Source organism: Marmota marmota, unplaced genomic scaffold, assembly GCF_001458135.2.
Source record: "Marmota marmota marmota unplaced genomic scaffold, marMar, whole genome shotgun sequence".
Taxonomy (NCBI): Eukaryota; Metazoa; Chordata; class Mammalia; order Rodentia; family Sciuridae; genus Marmota; species Marmota marmota.
Genome location: NW_026000037.1, coordinates 44,409,078 through 44,434,907, shown reverse-complemented (window position 1 = coordinate 44,434,907; position 25,830 = coordinate 44,409,078). Strand labels below are relative to the sequence as shown.

Genomic DNA, 25,830 nt, shown 5'->3' with positions numbered 1-25,830 from the left:
CCGGTCTTGTAAGTATGTCTTAAAACTACTCTGCTTATATTGAAAGTTATAAATACTCTTGTAGAAAAGAAGTAAGGTGCTATATGATTGTAGTGGAGCAAGTTGATGATTCTGACTCAAAGAATTTAAGAAGATTTCAAAAAAGACAGGATATCTGAGAAGGAGCTTGAAGAAAGGAAAAGGTTTGGAGGAAAATGAGTAGAGAAAGGGCTGCCTAGAGAAAGACTACTTGAGGAGAGGGAGTACTATTGCAGCAATATCGCAGAGGCATACAGGGGTCATGCAGTTTGACTGGAAACGAGGTTTTTGTTTTTCGCTTTTTAACTTTTTTATTTATTTTTATGTGATGCTGAGAATCGAACCCAGGGCCTCATACCTACGAGGCAAGGGCTCTACCACTGAGCTACAGCCCCAGCCCTGGAAATGAGGTTTTAAGCACCATCCCAGAGCACAAGAGAGGACAACTCTACCTATGTTAAGTAGGGTATTTTGAGAATAATCTGTTGGCAAGTTGAGGTTGTAGATCAAAGAAGCAAGATGTTTTGTTCCATTTTTCATATTTATAAACAGTGTTCAAGTAGACTTTCATGTTGAAGTAGAGAGCAATAAAATAGTCCCTATGGGAAAGGACAAGAGCCTGGTTTAAAGGAACATCTAAAAGTATAAATGCAAAGATCAAGGATTTGCAGACATCTTTAATGAAAGTTCCCAAGTTAAGACCATGACAGGACCAGACAAGTGACTACATAAAGAAATGGGAAGAAACTGAATATGATAAGGGATATGAGCCTAGGTAGCTGGAAATTAGCCCCCATGTTTCAATATTAACATCTAGAAAAAGAGGCAGGTTTAAAGGAAGAAAAGGAGCTTAGTTTGAAATTAAGGAAATTTGAGACGCTTATAGAACACCTACTCAAAGAAAACAACAAACAGTGGGCTCTGTGGGTTTAACAGTCACAAAAGTAGTCAGAGTGAAAGGTGGGACGCAGGAAACTTCTGCCTAGAAACAAAAACTAGATTTGCCGCTTCTCAAGATCCACTGACCCATGTTTCCTACTGACTACTGTAACTCTTCCAGCTCAACTGAACTCTTTACTGTCCTTTTTTTTCCTCTCTCTTTTTTTTTCATTGATACCTTTTAGTTCCTTTTAGTTATACAAGACAGTAGAATCTATTTTGATACATTTATATAAGCATGTATCTTGTTCTAATTAGGATCCTAGTCCTGTGGATATACATGATGGTAAGATTCACTGTGGTATATTCATATGTGTACATAAGAAAGTGTCCTTTGGGGACTTTCATTGTGGACAGAGTGACTTCAACAATGAGTCCAATTGATCTCATCAATTTCATACACATAGTTGCCCCACGCATGCCTCCTTCCATTTGGAGACAAGGCTGCTATCTGAGCTCTATCACATATCTAAAGGACTTTACCACATATTTTAATCTTTTAAAGGCAAGTAATAACCACCAATTGAAAAGTACAGAAGTTGTCAACAACATGCCACAAGCAAACTGACTGCAGCACATGTCATGGTTCCTGAATTCTGTGAAGAGCCTACTCAAGTTCCTCTTCCCATCTTCCTACCCTATATTCTCTCTCCCAGCAGCCTTACTCTTTGGGATGGAAATTTAGCATAAACAAGAATACATGCATATGGATTTATCATTCATCTGTGGAAGAAGTCCTGGGTACCTTCAATTTACAAAACCCTCCTATTTGGGCTCTTGTGTAGAAATCAGCATGATCCTTCTGGTCTCCATGACTTTTCTGACCTCCATTAATTAAAGAAAAAAAATGAGAACTTCTCAGTAGTTTGATTCTTTTGCCAGCCATGAGTAAGCACATTTGTTACCATCTTATTATAAGTGTGATCAGTGGGAGGGAAAAATAGAGCTTGATGATCATTTTCAGATTAGTAATTCAACCAGCCTTGCAGTCCTTGGGACATGGGTTCCTAGCAAGATATAAAGACATTCCATGCTTTTCTGACTCCCTACACTGAAAAACCCAGACATATGAGGCATTTCACATATAAAATAAAATCCCAGGATATAACCTAGAGGTACCAATATGCTACATCACTGTGCCTTTTACAAACTAAGCATATAAGCAGATCCAACGTAGCAATAGGTCCTTACACATCAGTGGCACAGCCATCCTCACCTTGTAAATGGGCATGGAAAATTGCCCCTTCATCTACTTTGAGTCATGCACACTGTCACATCATGAGGGGGGACAAGCCTCATGGTCCACCCACATATAAATCCTATAAGAGGAAAGTACATGAAATTATAAAATAAAAGTGCAGGACCCCATTAGAGAAAATCCTACTCAATAAGTTTATAATCATGAACCCTGACAGCAAGTCCACAGCACAATGGAAGATGACAAAGTGAACTCAAAAAAACATCTTCCCATCTTCCCACCCAGCAGCCCATCTGTAAATGGAAAAGCCAAGATTTTTCTTAGTAGTCTGAACTAGATATGTTTTAACAAAGCAAACTCTCTATTATTCCAGTTAATATGGTGTCAGATGCTTTGTACAATTCTCCTTGAAGAAGTATCTCAGGGTTCAGACACATTAAACAAATACTGATCAAGTGCTCACACAGACCAATAGCAATCAAAACACACCATGAACTAAGTATAGAAGAGGTCCTTCTCTTTCCCCAAAGTTCACCCTACAGCAGAGAAAAGGGTTAGCTCTGCCTGTGATGCTTCCCAGACAGGCACTTTCACCACGTACATCTTACCTAACACTTCCTACAGAAACACACAGAGAGCCCTCCAGCACACTGTTTTTTAAATATATATTTTTAGTTGTAGGTGGACACAATACCTTTATTTTATTTTTATGTGGTGCTGAGGATCGAACCTAGTGCCTCATGCATGCTAGGGAGTGCTCTACCACTGAGCCATAACCTCAGCCCTCCAGCATGCTTTTGAAAGTTGTCAGACATAGATGAATGAAATAGACGATATTAGAGACATATCAGCCTTTTCTTAAGAAACACAAAAGTCCTAGACCATAAACTGAAAATGAATCATCTATTTTTGTTGATCTTTGTTTGGTTACTTTAAACATCTTTTTTTAAAAAAAATTTAGGCCAGGAGTTGGTAGGAAATGGATGGAAGAGTTATTCACCAGAGATAACCCCAATGGGAAAAAGTGAGAAACAGCAGACACCTACCTTCAATCACCCTCAGTTATAAAGAAAACACACCCTGAGCAGGACATTAAATGACAAACAAAAATGCTTTTCAGAGGTCCCTGAGAAAAGCATTTCACTGACAACAAAAGACAAAGGAAAGAACCAAGGAAAAGTCAGAGGAAAGTTAGAAATATAATGAATCTTCAGATTCTGGATGTACAGATTATTGGTGTATGAGTGATCAAAAAGCTAAAAAAACGTATTCACGGTGCTGGTACAGTGTCAAACCCTGCCTTTGTCCCCAGGGTTTGAAACTGCACCAGTACTGTGAATAGTACATACACAACCAGAAGACCTTCAGGGAAGGGCATATTCCTCTAGTTCCAACTCATTTCCTTAGGGAATCCTGTGCCAGAAGGGCACAACCCAAGCAATGGGAAGCAGGGGGGTGGCAGGAGCTGGGGAACAGGGGTCTTAACAAAAGGAGATAATTTTAATAAAGAAAAAAAAAGTGACCAAAATCATAAAACAAAGAGAAAGTGAAAGAAAACAAACACTCTTTATATCAATTCATACAATTTCAAGACAGAAAGTACATTTGGAAAAAAGTTTCCTACTAAGTCTCTCTAGGGCGCCTAAATTTAGGTCAGTTATATACCCACAGCTGTGGATGACTGAGAAAGAGGTCAGCCCAGGACCACTCCTTGGCCTCAAAAGAGGGCAGAAGTCTGGGAGCTCGACAGGAGGGTTGGCCAAAAGAAGCTGAGCTGGTTTCAGGCACTCAATCAGAGTTCAAACAGTATAAGTAAAAGGAACAAAAATAAAAGGAGAAAATAAGGTCAATATCCATTTATAGTGAGCTAATCGAAAGTCTCTTTCTGAAGAATTTGTCTCAAACATTATTATAGCTTTTTGATATGCAATTTTTCTTTTAATGTAATACACAATATCACAATCATTAACCAAGCATTTATTTTGAAGTCCTCCAAAATGAAAATATACCAAAATGAAGGGGCCTTAGAGGAACACACTCACATTCCAATTGTCATTTATTATTTAAGATCCAATATTTTACAAAATATATGCTGTTTCCAAGGCCAAATTATTTACTTACATTTTCTACCAATTCTAAAATATTCTCTGGAATTACAGAGTCATAAATTTGACCCTTTTTCCTTATTTTCATGAAGTTTCCCATAGGATTACAAGAAATCAATGAAGCCCATCTCAGCTAATAATAAATGTATATTCATTAAGTACAAATGATCATAATCTAATTCATAACAGAATGGTTTCTATTGTATTTGCATTCCATAGAATTACTATAAAAATTATAATGATAGTTATATGAGTAAACTTTTTTCCCATTTCAAATTCATTTTAAAATCAAAATTAATATGTCTTTTGTCATTCTAGATAAATTCATAGATTTTTTTCTTAAAGCTATAGAATCCTATTTTTAATCTCCATTAAAATATGTTTCTGCCTTCTTTGTTTATCATATATATAATTTAGGGTAACCCCAAGAAGCCTAAAATAAAAATGACCCTTAAAAATAAAAACCAGGAACATTCCATGCTGAAAATGCCCACCCTTTATAAAAACATAAGACAGGTTGAGAACTGAATATACAGTGTGCATAGTATGAAAAGAAACAAACTTGCTACCTATATATCAACTAACAGGAAATGCCTGACTTAGCATTAAAAAGAGTCCTGTGGGTATAAAAAAACACTTTTTGATTCAACCCTGAGGAAAAAATAATGTCATCAATGGATCACACTAAAATGTTCATTAGTCAGACTAATCGCACTAGTCCTGTACTGTTTTTTTCAGTCTTCCTACCTTTTTATTAACCCTACTACTGGGTTAGGAAAACAGGTGCCATTCCTATGGTGCCATTCCTATGGCACCTCAAACTCTTTTTCAGATTTTACACGCAAGCAATTATAAAATCAACTTCAATAATATTTTGTGATTTATTTTGTCATAGAAGATACTGCATACTAAACAATAGGCTACAAAAACTCGGCACAGTGGCACACCCCTATAATGCCAGTTACTCATGAGAATGAGAATCCCAAGTTTGAAGCCAGCATTGGCAAGTTTGAGATTAGCCTGGGTAATTTACTAAGACCCTGTCTCAAAAAAAAAAAAAAAAGAAGAAGAAGAAGAAGAAGAAGAAGGTCAGGGGTTGCAGCTCAGTGGTAAAGCCACCTTGGTTCAATCCCCAGCCCAACCAAAGAAGAAGAAATCTGACCCCTTTACCTTATAAACTTTTGTGGTTTTGAAAAGCTTAGATGATACAGAATTTATTCAGAGAAAGGGGTACCTCAGATAATGAAATTCTAGTTACCTAAATCTTGATCAGATCTTACCTAGATCTTAATCTTTTATAGATTTCAAATATCTTCTGTTTATTAAACAGCACTATGAATTTGGAAAGATTAGTTACTAAATATAAACATTTTTCTTTGAAGACAAAAAACTCAAAGGAACTTCAAAATACTGGTCTGAAACCTTCTAAAATAGCTTCAATGTAGAAGGTGTAAGAATTATGTTTCATATATAATAACTACAAACAAAACTTTGAAACTTTGCCTTTTCTTTTAACCACAAAAGCCAATGTCAATTGACTTTCTGAGTTTTTATTCATTATTTTTATCACTGATGACTAAGAAAGTTTTGGGAAATATTTATTGACTATAACTGATAAAATTCTGAGTTCATTTTTTAAAAATATGAGTTTTATGATACTTAATTATAACACAATATTTTCAATTAATTTATGTACTTTGTAAAAAATTACTTATAAGTTTAAATACAGCTCTATTACAAATATTATTGCACAAATAATTAATGTTCAAGTCAAGAACAGTCAAGAAATGTAGCAGAGCACAAGAAGTGTGTTGAGGTGGGGAGACTAGTTTCTGTTTCCTTGAGATTGAGAATATCCCCAGGAAACAAAGCTAACCACATTTTACATCCTGCATTCTTTTTCCCCTGTGGTCTACTGAAATTTACACTTAAATTCATTGCTCTACATAGCTAATTATATATATATATATATATATATATATATATATATATATATATAAATTGTACACACATTATACACTTGCAAAAAAAAATCTGAAATGTACAAGGGCCAAAACAATTATGTTTTGTATTATTTTGCTAAGTGATTGCATTCCCTAAAAATGTTGGACTCTAGGAAATAAGTATCAGAAAATAGGAGATAGCAATTGAATTAATTCATACAGCAAAAAAATCGCATCAAAAATATATGCAAACAATATAACACTCTCTAAATGCTCCACCCCCCTCACCACCACCCATTACCAATAAGTGAAGAAATATTCTATGTTTGTTTCACCTCTGCAAAAATAATGAACATATTTTTATGACATCTGGCCTGAATCATCTTAATCACAAAATCTTATTCTCCCCTCTTAACCAAGCATCCTCTCCAACCCTCTCCTTTTCAAATTTTTTTTTTCTTCTGTAGAAGGCCTGGCATATACCCTAAGTGGAAAGCATTCAAGTACTAGTCTATAAACAAGCCCGGGCACTGTGCATGAGATACTATGTACCAAGGTGACACAGCAGGTACAGTCTAAAATTTTCATACCATAAGGGGAAGACAAAAAGTTCTACTCAATATTCTCCCTACAGCTGTCATTGATTTTAAAAGATGAAAAGAACTCTGTGTTCTTTCAGTTCCCAAAATACCAGATTAAAAGATAAAATCACCAGGGGGCATTCTGGAAGGACCCATTAGGAAGACTTCCCTTGTCATTCTTTCTCTTTTCACTAACTTCTTTTGTGACTTCAAGCAAATTATTCAAATTTGCTGATTCTCATTTAACCATAAATGAGGTATCCCTGAAAATGTCTGAAGCTACTTTACCTTAATATCTTAACATTTAATGATTTTATGATTTTTCTTCACTCATTCTGTGTGTTGGGAGGTGAGGATCCCCATGCATAAAAGGTAGTGTTATTAAGGTTTGGGTCTTAATGTCCCTCAAGACCTATGTGCTAAAGCCTTCATCAGCTTCCTTGGTGCTACTGGGAGATGATAGAAGCTTTAGGAGGTAGGGCCTAGTCTAAGGAAGTTTGATCCCTGGTCTTGTGCCCTGGAAAGAAATATTAGGTCCCCATACCTTTCCTGTACCCCTGCCCCCCTCTCTCTTTCTCTTTCTTTCTCTTTCACTTCTTGGCAGCTATGACAATAGTTGTCCTCTGTCATGAACTTCAACCATGATGTACTTCCTCATTACTGGCAAGTGGCCATACACTGAAACCACGAGCCAAAATAAATCTTTCCTCCTTTAAGTTGATTTTCTCAGGTATTTTGTCACAGTGACAAAAAGCTAACTAACACAGGTGGCATTGTCTTACTGTCCTCTTTATTTAGCACTGTTGCATAATTAAGGCTTACATTCATTCTTTCATTCAATAATTATTTTCTGACCATCTATCACATGCCAGGCACTGAACATACAACTGAGAACAAACACAGAACTCCTGTCTTCCAAGAGGTTATATTTGAGTGGAGCTTGGTTTTGATTAAAAAAAAAAAAAAAAAAAATCCTAAAGTATTTTGCACTAAAGTATTTTAAAAAAATGCACATCCCACCACTTTCCCACTTTTTCTTCTTGAATAAAAAATATTAACCCTAAATTTAATTACTGATGACCTAAAAATCATCCATACTACATGCTATGGTAGAGTGATACCCTCAGGAACAGTTTAAAAGAAAACACTATTAACCCCTTCATTATGCAGCCCCAACTCAGACTGCTCTCATCTGAATTTTCTCTCTACCTGCTTTATGATATTTCTTCACTGTGGTTTAAAAAAAAAAATGAGAAACAAATTATCTAAAACTGTACTTCAAATACAAATAAATATCCCCAAATAATGCAAAAGGAGCTACTTATCTGCATTTGGATTTTCAACATTCTGACTCTAACTATTCAAGGGACTTTCTCCCCCTTCTTGCTTGTGTTGGAAGCTAGAGGAATTTACCAGATAACTTATGGGTTTTGCTATACATGCTATGGACAAAACAAATTATCCATGACTCTTACAAATATTAGAAATTTCAAACCAGATACATGTGCCCATCCGGGCATTAAAAAGCAAATTCATATTTCAAATTCTGCCTCATCTATATAAACCCACATGATCTTAGGCAAAAAATGTAGCAAGACTATCTGCTTCTGTTCTAGAAATAATTAGAACATTTTCCCCATGCTTTCTAGGATTTAAAGAAAATTTTTAAAATATATGAATTTAAAAAAATCTATCTGCCACTCCTAAAAAAACACAATTCCTTATTGGAAGTTACCTTATAGAAAACACACCTATCATGAGCAATAAAATGATTTAAAAAATTATATCTTGTTGGAAATTAACCAAAGCACAAGTTCCATCACATACTGAGGAAAGCATCACTGAAGGACCTTCCCAAGGAAAGAAGCTGGAAGGAGGAATGCTGATTCTGGGGGCATGCATTCACCTAGGAGGAATGGATAACTGTTGTATCCCCTGCCCAGCTCCAGGGACTGAAGAATAGAATCCTGTTCTCATGGATTGGGGAAGACAAAAATTAAAAGTTAATATCTTCAAAAAAGACAAGTGCAATGAAAAAATAATATAAATAACAAGTGAGAGAGTAATGGGAGCTGAGGAAACTGCTTCACATAAAATGTTCACAGGAAAATGTAATTACAAAGGAGAGAGCAGCACACAGGCCTCTGACAGAAGGGTCTCCTGAGAGGCAACAGGCACACAAAGATACCTGGCATGCACATGTTGGGCCTCTTGGGAAACTGAAAGGCCACCATGACTGCAACAGAGTAAATGATGTGGGCAGTATGTTCCAGGAAAGTCAGAAAGCCAGACAGGTGCCAAATCACATACGAACTCCTCCCAGCAAGATTTTTATTCTGACAGGATATAGATAAGAAGTCAATGGAAAGTTTTAATCATCCAATGATCCAAAGGAATTCATGAGAGAGCATAGGGGGAGAGGAGGAGGGAGGGAAGGAGGAAGGAAGGAATGAGAAAACAAAGAGGAGAAAGTGGATGGGTCAGGGAGAAAGAGGGAGGGAAAGAAAGAAGAAAACACTTCAGCTGTATTGTAGAGGACAGCTTTTAGAATAACAAGTAAAAGCAGTTGATTTTTCCTTAAGGACACTGTTAGCCATCTTCATGATTAAACAAACGTATGAAAAAAAAAAGGACATAATGAGGAGAGATAAAGAGTGAACAAATTAGATGAGAAAATAGTCAAAAAGGCAAACCACAATCAAAAACAGGATCTACAGTAGGAAAACATACACTTCAGAGGTAATCTTGAACATACATATCTATTCAACTCAGATACTTGAAAGATCGTTCCATTTCATTCAGACTGACAAGCCAGGAACAAGGAAGTGTCAACTGAAAGAGGTTCTCAAATACAAACAGGCAAAGTGATTTCTATTTCCTCTTGGGCTGGGGCTGTATACAGGTGACTCTCCACACACATACACATACACATTCAATATAACCTGAACTGATTTTAAACCCATTTTGGAAAAGAATCCTGAGTCACAATTCAACAGGCAAAGGCACCTAGGACATTTCCCACCAGCAGCAAGCTAGGAAGCTAAGGATAGGAGTGAAACGGATTGACCCAGCTGAGTAGAGAATTAGTGGGCAAGAGAGACTGCATATGATTAGTTACTTCTATTTATGGGTTTGAATCTTAAGGAGAATGCCTGGTCTATCCCCATTTTATTTCATAATTTTCCCCCTGTTGGAGACTGAAGAGCACGAGTCAATTGCCTGAGTGTTGGCATCACACTGGAAACTAAAGGGCCGTGCATTTCAATTCCAGCTCAAGAAACACTCTGGCAGAGCGGATGCAATTCACCAGACCCCAGCGGGCTAGGTTCACACTGTTGTCAGTCAAATCACACAGCTGATGGAAATCAGCAGAGCACATTAGCAATTTATACTCAACAGCCTCTCCTCAATGAGAAATTTCAAGATAATGTTAAGGGAAACTCAAAGTTAATCCAAAATATTTATCTCATAGCTTGGGCCCTTGGGCTTACCATGAGGCAGTTAGCGGGCAAGTGACACAAAAACTGGCATTTCTAATAAGACTCCGGTCGAAACTCCAGGTTCCAATATTCACATGGCCACCTTCAAGCCTGACCTGACCCAGTGCACTTCTGCAGACTCCCTTGGCCATTAGTTTGGCAGCTGCTGGCAACATGATTTGTTTATCAGACTATGTTCTGAGGCAGCTGAGTACTCTGCAGAGATTACTACCACCAGAGATGTCACCCTACTTTATGACAGTCTCGGCTTCAACAAAGCCTCCTAGCTGACTTCTCTGGACTTTAGCTTCCTCACATGAAAGGTCAAGATCATCTGTACACACCCTTCTTTGTGGCACTGCTGGACACCACAGCCCTCGCCTTCTGTTTTCTGGGGCCTCCTCCCATTTTCCCACCCAAACTAGAGAGTAAGTTCATTCACCATGCCAAAAAGACTACCCTCAGTATATCCCTATCCCATTCTGATTGACATATTATTTAATAATATCCACATATTTCTAAAACTTTTTTCACTTATTATAATAAAGTGAAAAAAGTTCTAGAAATATGTGGATATTATTAAATAAGTTAGAAATTCTAAAAATATCTTTATTGTTTAGGAATTAATTCTTTATGAGTAGGGATGGGATAATTGGCAAATGAAGAGAACAAAAGTAGATAAAAAGGTACCTGTGTGTGTGTGTGTGTGTGTATGTGTTTCTGTTTAAAGTACACGTGCATATCCACACAAACACATATGTGAAAACTAGAAGGATATAACCCCCAAAATGTTTAAAATTTCATCTTTGAAAAGTAGGGTTGTAAGTAATTTTTATTTTTCTCCTTATATGCATCATATTCTAGATTTCTAAAATGAACATGTATTATTCTTATAATAAGGGAAAACTATATATGCATATATGAGAGAAAAGTAGGAAAAAAAAGTAGGAACTCTAAAGAGCAGCATGCAGATGGATAACTGACATTTGACTAAATCTCATATCTTCTGACCATTACTTGAGTGATTTTTCTGTTGCACAACTTTTCTTGTCTTTAATGAATAAAAGACCCACATAGAAAAAGAAAAAAGATATGTTGCCTTTGCAATTTATTAGGAATCTTGAAGCAAGAACTAGAAAATGTCACAGAATTATCTGCCTTATTCTGAAGAACAGTCTCCACCCTTAGAATGAATCTGCCTTGAGTATCAGACATAATAACCATTTAAACCTGAGTTAAACTTCACCTCAACTAGCCCTACATTTTTAGATATTGTACATTACGTCCTCTGGGAGATTTAACGTTTATCACAACAAATCAAATCATTGCAAATCTCATCAAACTTCCTGGATGTGGTTATTCTCCAACATTCAACTATGTACAGAATCTCTTCTATCAATCAGCAACACACCCAAGGGAACCCTGCACTGAGCCAGGCCCTAAAAGAAGCCCACAGATACACAGAGAAAGGAGATCATACCTCCAAAAGGGGCCTACCTTCCTTCTCCCCTCTCAGTGACAATGCAATACTCATTTGCAGGACACAGCCACTCCTCTAGGTACAGTCAGCATGCTGCCAGTCAGTCACAGGCGCTGTCCTGACATATTTGAATGATATCACTGTCATGTTCAGGAGAACATTCACTGTTTGTGCATCAGATACCAACATCCCTAGGCTGACCTGCAACTTAGCCACTTATGAATTATGCGACTATGAGCTTTGGTTTCATCATCTATACAATCTCATCAATGTCAAAAGTTAAACAGAATTTAAGAGAATGTAAATGCAGTGTAAATGCACCTGCCATCACAGACTCCCATTGCTAAGATTACTGAGCACCTACAATGAGCTCTAAATCTGGCAAATGGTCTACATTTGCAGTGCAGAATTGGCCATCATGGACGACAGTAGTTAAACATGGAAGACAGCAGTTAGAGCAGGAAACAAAAACAGCCCAGTCTCAGAGAGCAACAAACCTGCATTGGCCTCTGTCTGCACTTGCTGGACTACAAGTGCACTTAATGCTCCCAGGATGTGGTAACAATCCTCTTGGGCATTTTTTAGCATCTCTCTCCAAAACAAACATTCTCTCAAACAGAACAGATACCCTTATTTGTGGAGTGTTCTACTAAAATAAATCCCTATGAAGTCTAGTATGTAATGCAGATCTGGGCCATGGGTTACCTCTTACAGAGGTCAGAGGGAGATATTCAACTTTCACTTTGGGTCAGGCTCCTATCACGTGGAGTCCAGTGTTTATATCTTTACTGCTCGTCATTCAGTTAGTTGGCGGATTTTTAAAAATTCCCTGTAACAAGCCTGACCAAAGGTTTGTGGCCTGAGTTCACCCAAGTTTCTGGGACAACTGTGTCCCACAAGAGTGGTTTTTCATGCTCTATTCCAAATGATATCTCTTGGTATTTATTTTTAGCTCACAGAAGCTGGAGTGTTGCTGATTCTATCACAAATTCTGCATACCACCTCCCTTAGAAAAAAATATTAATATAAAATCAAAAGGCCACGAAAGTAGTCAACTATGTTATGTGTGTGTGTGTGTGTGTATATATATATATATATATATATATAAAGAAATCAAGTGATTTTTTTTCCAAGAATGTGCCCCTTCGAGAGTGATGGGCTGATCTTGGGATATAAAAATGTACACCACAGCTTTGGTTAACTTTATAGCACAAACCTGGGAACAAAGGTCAACGACTTCATCTTAAAGTGCCAAAAACGGGTCTTGCTTGGTCACTTATTCAGAGCATGCCAACCACAGGCCAGTCATGTACTGTGTCCTCCAAGCCACTATCACCTGTGTCACGTGATCCTCTACATTCCTCAGACTCCTCAGCCACCTGCTGTCCACCCTTGCCCTCCCTCCCCTTCCCACCAATCTCCAACCATCTGCAACAAGTGAGTCATTCCTGCCCTCGTTTCCAGTTTGCCCATCCCATCTTACTAAATTCATATTGTTGATATCTCATTTATATTCTTTAGTTCTTTATTACATGGAATTACTTACCGTGGGATCAAGGAAATCGACATTTGGGGAAAAAAAGAAAAAAAAAAAACAAGAACTGGACTTTTAACCAAAATATCACCAATCCCTGCTGTCCACACCAACCCTTCAAATTGTAAGTGGGCACTGGCAAAAATCCCTGTCAATTATATTTCAGTACACTAGAAAACCACATTTGTTTGATATTTATATTTCTTTGGATATATCACTGAAAAAGTTAATGATTAAAACTCACCATAAAGCAGCGACAAGAGTGAACAAAATCCCTCAAACAATAAAAGTCACTCAGTAAAAGAACACAAGTTGGCATTCCATCCTAATTAAGGACAGCCACATGGACACCAAATATTTCCTGCATTTAGCCTCTACCTCATCAGGACATTTACCTCTATTGTTAAAAAAGGAAGTTGAAAAAGGACATACAAAATACACTTTAGATTGCACAAAAGGCAATATGTAAATGCAAATATGTACTGTATTTTCATCCATTTTACAAAATTTATTAAGCAACTACTACGTTAAATCTGTAAATGAATAATTAATGGTTTCTGCCCTGAAGGAACTCATAGTTTAGAAAAGGAGATTCTAAAATACATAAAAATGATTAAGGTCTGGGCAAGGTGTTCAGGAGGTAATTATCCCCGAAGGGAAAAGGAGGTAGAAACATCATCAGGACAGGTGTGTAGAGAAAGCAGTATTTAATTCTGATAGTGAAGATCCACGAGGTCCAAATTGCCTCTGAGCAAAAAAGCAATGATATGAGTGAACACAGCATGTTCAAGAACAAGGGGTGTGGTATGTGGGATGACTAAAGCTCAACGTGATAAAGGCAGTCATAAGTGAGGAGGAGATGAAAATAAAAGAGTAGGGTGGGGTAATTGCTGCATATCTCATATGATCCACATGAGAATTCAAAGCAATTTGGACTTTGACCAGTAGACAACAGATTGCCAAGAGAAGTTTGCACACCTATTTGTTGGCTACAGATTAGTGATGAGGACAGTTACAGTTGATGTGTATGTTCTACTAATCCTCACAATATTCCTAGTAGGACTGGACAGAATCATGTTTGAATTGATGCTCCATTCTCTACAGCAGTGCTGTGAGATTAACTCAAAGGGCATGAATCTGGGAGCAAGAAAACAAGGAGACTAGACTACATCCAGATTCAAACTCCCAAGGGTCTTAAGACAATGCTAATGACAGTGGAATAGAGAACACTTCGAATGCCATTTGGAGGGAGGATTGCTAAAATACCTGCCCTGAAAGCAGCAGTCCTTTGCTAATGCCAACCAGAAGGCCACTCCCCAAGGGGTTACCCACTCTCCTGGCTGAGAAAAGGCCCTAGGTGCTACTAGCCACACAAGAACAGTCCCCCAAGGAGCCCTTTATCCTACAATTGGCCCAATCTTCTGGACCTGGAACTAGGACATACAAAATACACTTTAGATTGCACAGAAGGTACTCTGAGACAGCTTTTGCTCGTCTTGGCCATGTCACCCAGAGTTGCCTGCCACGTGGTCCCCACTCAGACCCTCTCAAGACATCACCTGGTCTAACCCAGCTTCCTCAACAATCCTCTTCACATGGGTCCACCGAAAGCCCAACCCATTTCTCACCTGCCTACCCTTCCATTCTTCCCTTTTCACTCCCTCAAACTCAAAATCTATGCCTAGTAAATTCAATTACCTTGTCTCAATGTTCCTTTTGACAGGATGAGAAAGGTAAGAGCCTGAATTTTGAAAGCTGAACCCTTATAACACTGTTTGCTCACCATCCCTTCAAGGAAATGGTATTTTTATTCTCACTTTTAAGTCTAAAGTCAGTGTAAATAAAGATTCTGTACCAACAACTAAAATATCAAATTATCTGAGCTGGTTCATAACTAGCCTTTTTCTCACACCTTCCTATGATCAAATGATTAAAAAGTTAATGCCTAGCTTTGCAAAAGGCTCCAAGGCTCTGCTCCTGTGATTTCCCCTTTCATTGGGTTGTGAAATACTTTTAGTAACAACTCTGTTCCTATCTCCAAAATCCCCCAACCTGCAGGTGGATTAAGTTTCTCTCCAGTTCACTTTTCAATTTTTTCCTCTAACATCTTTCAAAAATCTTACCCATTTTGACATTCATGCCATTAGACTTTACTACCCATTACCCTTTCTTGCTGTCATCTACCCATCTGCTAGGTGTTCCCTCATTCACTATGACATTAACACCTGGCTATTCCCCTTTCCAGTTTCATCTCTGTCTTCATTCTATTTTCTGTATTTACAGGGAGACTCCAATTCCTCAACCTCTTCAGCTATGATGAACTATTCCTGAATCTATCTCAGTCACCTACTGTCATTATCATAACCTCTGATTTGGGCATGATTGTTTGCACCAGCTTGAGATTTCAGCTTCAAGAACCCCATGCTGTGAATGTCACCTTCTCTTTTTTCAACTCATCTACTCTACTCTGGTATTTCCATTCCAACATCTTGGATTATCTGGTTCTTCAATCCATTCACTACTATTTGTTTCACTCTCAGTCACCCCCTCTCTGACAGGTTAGGTAAAGATCCAAAATTGTAATCTCTCTCTTTATATCTTTAATGCTTTCCCTGCTCTCTTCCTGATTCTCTCTTACCTCGAAGATCCCCAAACTGGTTAAACCAACTATCTGCCTTTTCCACATCCTCAACCAAACACCTGAAAATAATACCTGGAGAAAAATAGACAACCACAACTGGTCTCAAGTTAAACTCCTGGCTGCAATTCTTTAATGGGAAATCCATATTGACTAGCAATCCTGTTACATTTCACATCCTTCTTCCCAAACCTGTTTCACCGTCCCATATTTCAACATCACCCTAATTCACCGGGAAAACAGAAGAAATCAGGTAAAGCCTCCAACTTCCCACCAGTCAAACTACATCCTATAACTCCTGTACCCATTCTCTCTGCAGTCCTTTCTATTATTAAAAATAAACATTCCTGGGCTGAAATTGTAGCTCATTGGTAGAGTGCTTGCCTAGCACATGTGAAGCACTGGGTTTGATCCTCAGCATCACATAAAAATAGATAAATTTTATGTCCATCTACAACTAAAATCATACATACATACATACATACATACATAAAAATGTTCCTGTTCATAATAAAGACTTACCCCTCCATTTGTGCCCTGGATCTCCTCTCTTTCTGGCTCTTTATGAATTTTACTCCTACAAGTATCCATCATTCTCTCCTGTTTCTCTTGTCTACTTAATCATTCTGTCAGGCTAGAAATTCATTCTAAAACCCTCGGTTCCTAACAAACACTCCCTTGACCAATATCCCCACCAAGAATTATTCAATTTCTCTGCTTTCCTTCACAATGAAACTTCTTGAAAGAGTTTTAAGTATTGTCTCCACTTCCACAACTTAATCCAATAAGCTTCTGTCCCAGTCTGTCCACTAAGAACTATGTCAGATTGCCCAAATCACAAATGACCTCATTTCACCAAATGCTACCTGCATCACTGACACAGTAGAACTATCTCCCTTTTAAAACATTCTGAACTATTGGTTCAGAGACATCACACTCCCCTGCTTTCTTTCCTACTCCCTGGTCACTGCTCCTTCTCCTATGTATAATATTTGTTCCAAAGGTCCCCTTCTCAATACATTCTCTATAGGAACTCCCTCCAGTATCAAATTCAAGCTACATGAAAATAACTTCTGTGTAACCTCAGCTAAAATCCCTCTCCCAATCTCCAAACTGAATTCATCCAGTTGTATGACATCTTCAGAAAATTGTCTAATAAGTACCTGAAACTTATTATTGCCAAAACAACACATTTCTTTCATTAAGTCTGCTTCTCTCCCAATTCTCCATTTCCCAGTAATCGACTCAGTTGCTCAAGTAGCAAATAAAAACCTTTATTTTGATTCTTCTTTCCTCCCTCCAAATTATTATTTATTTATTGAGGGGTAACCAAGGATTGAAACCAGGGGTGCTCAACCACTGAGCCATATTCCCCAGTCCTTTTTTATTTTATTTTATTTTTTTTATTTTGAGACAGGATCTTATAAAGTTGCTTAGGGCCTACCTCACAAAGTTGCTAAGGCTGGCTTTGAACTTCTAATTCTCCTGCCTCACCTCCTGAACTGCTGAGACTACAAGCATGTACCACAACAGTGAGAACAATCACATAACTCTATCTCAAAAAAAATCCTAAATCTATCCACTTCTTTCCATTTTTAATATAATGCCTGCCCACACAATGATTACTCTCAGTTGAGCAAGTAAAATAGCCCTCAACTGAAGTTCTGCCTCTAATCTTTTACCCCCACCTCCCATAATCCTGTATGTTTTTAGCAGCCAGAGAAATTTGTAATAACATGTATTCTCAATAGAAGCAATGCCACTAACAGTGGTTCTTGGCAGATAAAAATTATCATATAGTATAATTACTTCTGGTCTTGTATAGTTCAACTCTACACCACAACAACAAAAACCTTCATATCTTAGTATTTAAGGAATACTATAATATTAAGGAAAAATCACTTCAAGCTTTTAATTAATTTTAATTATAATTTTCCTCTCAGAGGGTAATAATAAAAAGTTTAAGAGACACTATTTTATAGCAAAACCACATCATTTCATTCACCTTCATATGATCCTCCAAAGGCTTCTGTTACCCAAAAACAAAATCCAAACATCCTACCTTGGATTACAAAACCTTACAAAACCTTATCCTTGCTTACTTTAAAGTTTTCTTGGACACTGTATCAAATTCAATAATGGCACCCAAAATATATCCACATCCTTATCCCCAGAACCTGTTAGTCTTATCTTATTTAAACAAAAACAAAAAGACTTTGCAAACATGATTACATCAGGATATTGAGATGGAGAGATTATATTTCATTACTAAGTGGGCCTTGTATGCAATAACTTGATATCTTTTAAGAGGGAGGTAGATGGTGATTTGTAAAACAGGAGAGAAATTTTGACCATAGCAGGGGAAAAATGAAGTAATGCAGCTACAAGCCAGTGAGGGTCAGAAGTCACCAAAGCTAGAAGAGGTGAGGGATTCTGCCCTAGAGCCTCAGAAGAGAGCTCAGTAGCGCTTAAGATTGGGAACAGTGAAAGTGGCTTCAGATTTCTGGTCTCCTGAAACATGAGAAAATAAATTTCTGTTCATTTAAACAACAAAGTTTGTGGTAATTTTCAACAGCAACCACCGGAAACTTAATAGATCTCAATCTACCACCAAGTTTAAAGTTTATTTTCCTTGAACTCATATGTCTCCCATGTCTCTCTTTTATTTAATCACCAATTACTTCTTTTCCTTCCAGTAGAATCAAAACTCTTTAACAAGAACAGTTGCTCTTTTGTAAACCACTAGTCTTAATTTGTGGGGAAATGACCAGTATATATTAGGTAATTGATAAACAACAAATTAATGGATGATGTAGAAGGTGAGAGAAAAGGCTATTTTGCTCTTCAAGGAGAAGAGAAACAGCATGGAGAGTAAGAAGGGAAAAATCATAATGTCCTATCAAGACTATGGGACAGCCAAGTGAAAATGTCCACTGACTCTGAGCTCAGGAATCTCTAAGTCTGGTTGGGGATGCAGATTTGGGAAATCACCAGAATCAGGAATATAGAGAGACTTGGTGCAGAATCATCAACTGAGAGAAAAACAGAGAACTAAGGACAGAGTCTGGGAACTTCAGTACCCAGGGAAAGAACTTGCAAAGAGCCATGAGAAGCACACATTAATTTCAAGATTGTGCATTTAGAAAGTGGACATGCTTCTCACCTTCAATTAGCTGGATACAGTTGAAAACAGAGCCCTAAGGATTATCTAAATCACAAAATAGAAGGATCCAGGCTACCCCAATCTTAAGACAAGAAAAGCCATCCACCAACCCAAACTATGGCATAAACAAGAAATAAATTTTCATTTAAGCTTGTATATATTTTCAGTTCTTTCTGTTTAAAAAAGTTTAGTATGCCTTAACCACTAACAGTCATCTTCTGATAAATGCACAGGTAGAGAAGAAGACTCAAAGAAAATGACCCAAGTTTGGAAAAAGTGTGGCAAGAAATGGAAAAAACTCCCGTGTAAACACAAGTAAAAAAACTGCCTCATGGATAAAGATGAACAACATGAATTTGTATGTACCCATAATCTGCATGATTTTTTTTTAATTTTCCCAGAAGCCTTCACAAACCCAGGAGTGGAAAATGAAGATTGATACCAAGTTGCAGGTTGTTTCCATGTCCATTAAGACTGAGAAGCTTTTACTAATGTCAAGGGCTTCCAGAACTCAAATCAAAAGGAGTATTATTTTAGGCAAGCATGCCATGTTGTATATTCAACTGTTTCAAAAACTTCAGCATCATCCACGGTGATGTATTAGGAAGTTAAATGTTAAATTGTTCAATGAGTGGAGCAATAGAATCCGAAGTAGCAAAAATCAGAAAATACATAATAGTCATGGGAATAGAATTATCATTTCATTTTGTTATTTCTTTACACAGGTTTCATGAAGTTTCTGTCATAACACCAAATAGCTTATGTGTCTTTGAGTGAGGCACTTAATTTCTCTGGACCACCATTTGCTCCTTGATATGACAGGGCTCATTGTTGATAAATAAAATGATGTATAATAATGAAATAATGCAAAGTGCTCAGTACAGTGCCCAGAAAATAGCAATTGGTCCATAGGTACTTATCATTTTTTATCATTATTAATAAAAGGAGACTATTGGGTTAAATCTCCAAAGTTCCTTCTATTTTAAAGTTTTATGAATCTGTTTTTTTTTTTCCAGGTAAGTATCCCAGCTAGTTAATGATGAGCTAGGATGCGAAATGGGTTAATACTAGTAAACCTAATTTTAAAAAAAAAACAAAAATATACTTGCTATGATTAGTCCTGTGAACATAAAGAGGCAGATGTAAGGAACACAGCATTCTTTGGGTGTGTATGCCACATCTAGAAAGGCTGAGAAAGAAACCTCAACTTCCAGGAAGGAAGAGGAAAGTCAGACCAAAGTCCAGAGGGGAATAGACGACATTGGCCAAGATGAGCTTCCTCTTAGGAAGGACCAGAATCAGAATAGAACAATCCTTGTTTTTTATGGACTTTAAATTCATTTTATTCAGCCATCTCATTTTATAGAATAGGAAACTAGAAGGTACAAAGACACCAAAGTCATACTGAAGTGCCTATAATGTGACTTCGGGAAGGCTTAGAAGTAAATGCTGCTCCCCAAAGTCTCCTTCAACCTGGCATTCGCAAATGGTCCCCAAAGTTTTGCTTCCTTAGAATTCAGAAATCTTTGTATGAGTAGGTCGATAACATAATTCATCAATCATCTTATTATAAATTAATCATACAAATCCTTTCTTAACAGATTGGATTAGTTGGTAGGTGGAGAAAAAGGGAGAAATTGGCAAGAGCAGTGAGTCCTAAAAACCCCGACAGAAATGGACACCAAGTAGGTTTCTCTACCTTTCTTCTGGAATTGTTTTTATAACACTGGTTCACCCGCAGTGATTTCCTTTCCTCTTCCTAATACCCTTTAAATATTGAAACTGCCAAACACATAGGGAGAAAATGAAGACCAAAGAAGAAATAGACCTTAGAGGCCCAGTTTAACTGATTATCTTCAAATACATCTGTTCCATGTTATCTGCAGGACAATCACAACAAATCCATGCCTATCACTAATTTCTTGAAAAATTAAGGAATGTTTAAATTAGCATAGAATCACCTATTTACTAGATATATCTCATGCTCAAGGAGCTTGGGTTAGGCAACAGGTTTGTAAAACGTGTAGAACACAGCCTATGCTCTGCAGGATCTTCCACAGAAAGGAAATGTTTCATGTTTTCAAGTAATTACAGTACAAAGGAGTATACAGACTTCAGAGTGGCACCAAAAGAGTACTTGAAGAGTTTAAGGAGTGTACAAAACAATTCTGACCCCAACTGGGAGGAAAACTCAAGAAATTAGAAGCTAGGGGTAAGGCCTTCAAAAGACAAAATAAAAGGAAGAGCATTAGCATAGGGTAGCTATAAAAATAAAGTAGATTTAGGGAAGTTCAATTAATCCTATTTGGCTGGATGTTAGAGAAGATAAGGGTAGAACCCTGAGGCATAGAGAAGTCCTTGAATTCCAAACAAATACTTGGAACTAGATTTCACAGGGTGGAATGGCCCCCAGAAGGGTGCAGCACAGAGGGATATGATCAAAGCAGCTTTGACATTAACACAATGAAACAAAACATCCTTTCTTTCTTCAGGTTAAATAAAAGGGAAACAACTTTGGTGAAGCTAGGACTCTGAAGTGTATTGTTTTAATCAATTTTGAAATACATTTATAAGCTTGTTGTGTTATATTGAAGTTATATAATGGCATAAAATCATGACCAATTTTTTCCCCAAACTGGTCACCTTGACCATAAATATTTTTCTTATAATATGTACAAAAACATCTAAAGTTTTCTCCTGGTCTTAGTAGTCACCAGCAGATAGATAATTAAACTCTCTTAGCAAGTCACTCTGCCATCACCAAGCCATTCTCCTCGATTCCATTTGATATTAGCGGCTTCTAAAAACCTCATTTTCATAAAATGTTTTCTGTGTTATGGTTTCTAGAGTTTGCTTTCCCTCTATATTAAAATTTTTTATAAAAAATATATATGCATAATCAAATATGAAATTCTACAAAAGCCATATTGCTATTTGAAGAACATAATGCTTGAAAAATCTAAATTAAATGGTCATTGTTCAAAAAGTATCCACATTGCAACGGCATTTCACTATTGAAAAGTTTTTACTTTTTACAGCACATGATTTCATTTTGTCTGAATAATTTAAAAGGTGCTCCCAAATTGTATTCATATATATATATATATATATATATATATATATATATATTCAAAAAACCTACACCTACATTTACAACACGTTCGACACAAAATGTGTGGATTTTCCAAACCAAAGAATTCTCCAATTCTCTGAGGACACCAACTTAGTACCCTGTGATTTAATTCAATTTTGATATCAACTGCTCAAGTGAGGGCAGAACACCTGGTTAAGGACTCACACCCACAAAAATGCCTCCCCCTACCCCCAATTTCAGACAGCCATCACAACTGACTTAAGTCCCCAGGTTATCCTTAGTTTTGTCCAACTTGACCATAAATTGAGGGTTCCCACAACTTTCTCAGGTTCACAAAACTGCTATAACAGCTCACAAAACTCAGGAAAATACTTACCTTTACAGCTTATCATAAAGGATAGTATAAGGATAGAAAGAAGCAGCCAAATGTTACGCCGTGTAAGCACAGGAGCAATGGTGTGGTGATTCGTGCCTTCTCTGGACAGCACTTCCAGGTATTCACAAACCTGCAAGCTTTCCACACCACATAACCTTGGATTTTAAATATGTAGATGTGATTAAACAACTGGCCATTAGTGATTGGCTCAGTCTACCCAGAAGTCAAGGGTAGGGCTGGAATTTCAACTCCCTGATCACATCACTGGTGGCTACAGGAACCAGGTCCCACCCAGAAGCAATCCAGGAGCTCAAGAGAGTCACCAGTAATCCTATTAATATGCAAAAAGACACTGGATCACTCCCGAAATTCCAAGGATCTTGGAAATTCTTGTATCAGGAACAGGATGAAGTTATATTTCTAATAATATCACAATATGTGACAGTAAATTTTTAGTTGAAGAGGAGATATCTCTTATTAAATGGTTCTTCCCATAAATGTTGATGAACTAATAGAATCAAGCTTGACCTACTTAAAATCAGAAATATATATATTGTTTGATAGCCTCAATGACATAGAATAAGGTATCCATTCCGAGAAATCCCTCATTTGTTGAGCTCATCGTTATGGAAACATCATAGAGGGTACTTACACACTAGGTAATATAATCTTTTGGTCCATCATGTATGTGGTCCATTTTTTAATCAAAACAAAGATGTGCAGCACATGACTATATGTGTGCTGTATTATTAAACTCTAAGCTTCTCAAAAAGAGTATAACTGTACTTTTTTATCCAGCATTTATTCCTCCATAATGCTGCACAAGACTATAGAATACTTAAGATGAGTGTAACAATGTGATATGTAGTGCTTCTTTCTGAAGCAGTTTCTGTACTTAGGGCAATCCCATGAGTCCAAGTATTGACAAGTAGAATCAAGTTTTGGAAAACCGACCTGAAAGCATCAACATATTCCCAAAGTAAAGAGAAAAATAATGATCTCAAAATTGCTTCCCTTCTCTAATACCCAAAGCTGCAATTAGGCAAACCTCCCACTACCCTAAGACACATACACATATTAAAGTTAAGAAAGAGAGGATAATTTATGGACGACACACAAGAAGTGACTTGTTGGGTTAATTGTATTTTTTTGGGGGGGGGGGCTTTTTTTTTTTCAGGGCTGAGGATCAAATTTGCCTTTATGAAAATAAAAAGAAAACGTAAGGAAAAAGCAGTTAACTGCCTTCTAGTATTTTGAAGTTTACTGCCTGCCTGATACATCACTGACAATTTTACACATGTTATATATTATTATACCTATTTTCCAGTGACACAATTGAGGCTTAGTGAATTTAATTAGGCCACTTAAGGCCAAAATCTTTGGTTTTTTCGACTTAGCTAGTTTGTTCCAGTTTAGTCATTGGAGAAATATTTATTAAATGCTTATTACAAGGTAGTCATCACAATAAACAGAGATCTGCAAGAGTGCAAGATAAACCAAGCCCTACTCTCACAGAACTTCAATTCTGGAGCTAAAACAGAAACAAATAACTACATGGATAATTTCAGAGTTATTATAGTTTGCCAATGAAAATGATACAGCTTTTAAGAGCTATAAATGATATTAAACAATTTCAAAAACTAAATGGGGAGGGAATTAAACCTACTGACAGTTGGTATATTTGTGACCCTCTTTTTAATTATGGACCAGCCAAACAACTTTATATTTTAATAAATCAAAAGGAGGTTAAGGCAGAGCTTCAATGATGCTTAGTATCTCTATAATGCACCCATTGAAAAATATATATTTCATTTGGTCTTTTTAAAAAATTCTTTATAACATAAAGTGACAGCTATCAAAGTGCATAGATCTAACAATGTGGATTCTCAAAACTAAAATTTCATCCTTATGTGTTATTCACTAAGGTATTGCTACATTATTTTGAAAGAGCTGAATTGCTAAAATCCAGGAAGTATTATAACTTGACATAATGTTCCTGTGAGAAACACCAGGTTTCAAGACCCACATCAGCAAGGTTCCGCAGGCTGCACGTGGTATCCCTTGGGCAATAACATCCAGTTCTCATATGATGGTCACCAAGAACTGTGGGACTTAGAGACTTGGAATAGTCAGTAGTTAGGACAAAGTGCTTGGTTCCAATGTGAGGCTTACCATTACCCTCCACACTCCAAAAGAAAAAAGAAAAAAAAAATCACATCTCTTAAATTTGGAATGTATGCAAAATATTAACAATTTTAAGCAATAAAAACTCAGTGTAACTTACTAACTTCCTTCCCTCACCTATTTATACAAGTAGACTAAATTAGCTGTTAGCTATTTCTATAGTTGCCTCCTATGATATTTATAATGTGTTGTGTAATTTGGGTTGTCCCTGTCACTGAGACTTGGTGCGAATATGTGTTTGTAAATTACTTTGGAATTTTTGAGGAAGGCTTTCCTAGAGTGAATGTTCCTCTGAACAAGGTGGAAGACAGTCTAGAGACCATCTGGAGAAGCAGCACTTCATTCACCCAGATGCACCTTCTTGCCAAAGCACTTTGCAAATCTATTTTTGCTGATCAAAGTTACTACGTGGAAAGTGGAGGCTGTTTTAAGTTCATCAGTGTATACCTTCCGTTTCCTCTAAAGACGGTCACACCCCGGTAAGCTGAGTTTCTCAAAGAAGCTTCTGTCCCCTTCGAGAATGGTTCCCACCCTTGCCTCAGAAAGAAGCAACAATCCTTCTTATCAGATTAGTCACATTCACAAGCTAAAAGTTTGCATATACTTTCACAGAGATACCAAACCCCGCCCTAAAGCCCTGCCACTTTTCTAAGTGTTACAAATGCAATAAACCCTAGTTCCCCTCCAAAACGTAAACAGTTAAACCCCAAATGAGAACGAGTCTTCCGTGGATGGGGAGAAATTCTAAATCCTTCTCCAGTTTCCCGCCACCACCACCTACCGCAACACCAGAGCCCCACAAGAATCGCCGGGATCAGAAAGGGACCACTCCCCCCTAGAACCCCAGGGACCAGGAGGGGGATCGCCCAGGAAACACACACCTGAGATTAATCTTCACGCGCGAAGGGGCAGCGGGCAGGAGCACCTAGTTCCTCCAGCCAGGGCGGAGTCAGCCTCCCCCCGAGGATCTGAGGCTCGGCCCTGTGCTCGCAGCGAGGCGCGCGGGGATGTCACTCGGGTCAGGCTGGGCGAGTGTAACCCGACGCGCCCTGCACGGCCGGCCCGCCTCCCGGGCGACTCCCGTCCTCCCCGTCCAGC

At 37.6% G+C, this 25,830-nt stretch overlaps 1 protein-coding gene across 6 annotated transcripts in view; it reads right to left on the bottom strand.

Annotated features, from left to right (window-relative positions):
• The window catches only part of Gpd2 (glycerol-3-phosphate dehydrogenase 2), a 194,802-nt gene that overhangs the window by 167,942 nt on the left and 1,030 nt on the right, over positions 1-25,830 (bottom strand). For 2 of the 6 annotated variants that reach the window (XM_015479192.2, XM_048812291.1), the window contains exon 1: positions 25,614-25,819. The exons of 2 other annotated variants lie outside the window; for them this stretch is intronic. The gene's annotated coding sequence lies outside the window, so the exon portion shown is untranslated. Of the gene's footprint in view, positions 1-25,613; positions 25,820-25,830 lie in introns of those variants that run through there. 2 more of the 6 variants (XM_048812289.1, XM_015479193.2) reach the window with 1 other exon arrangement.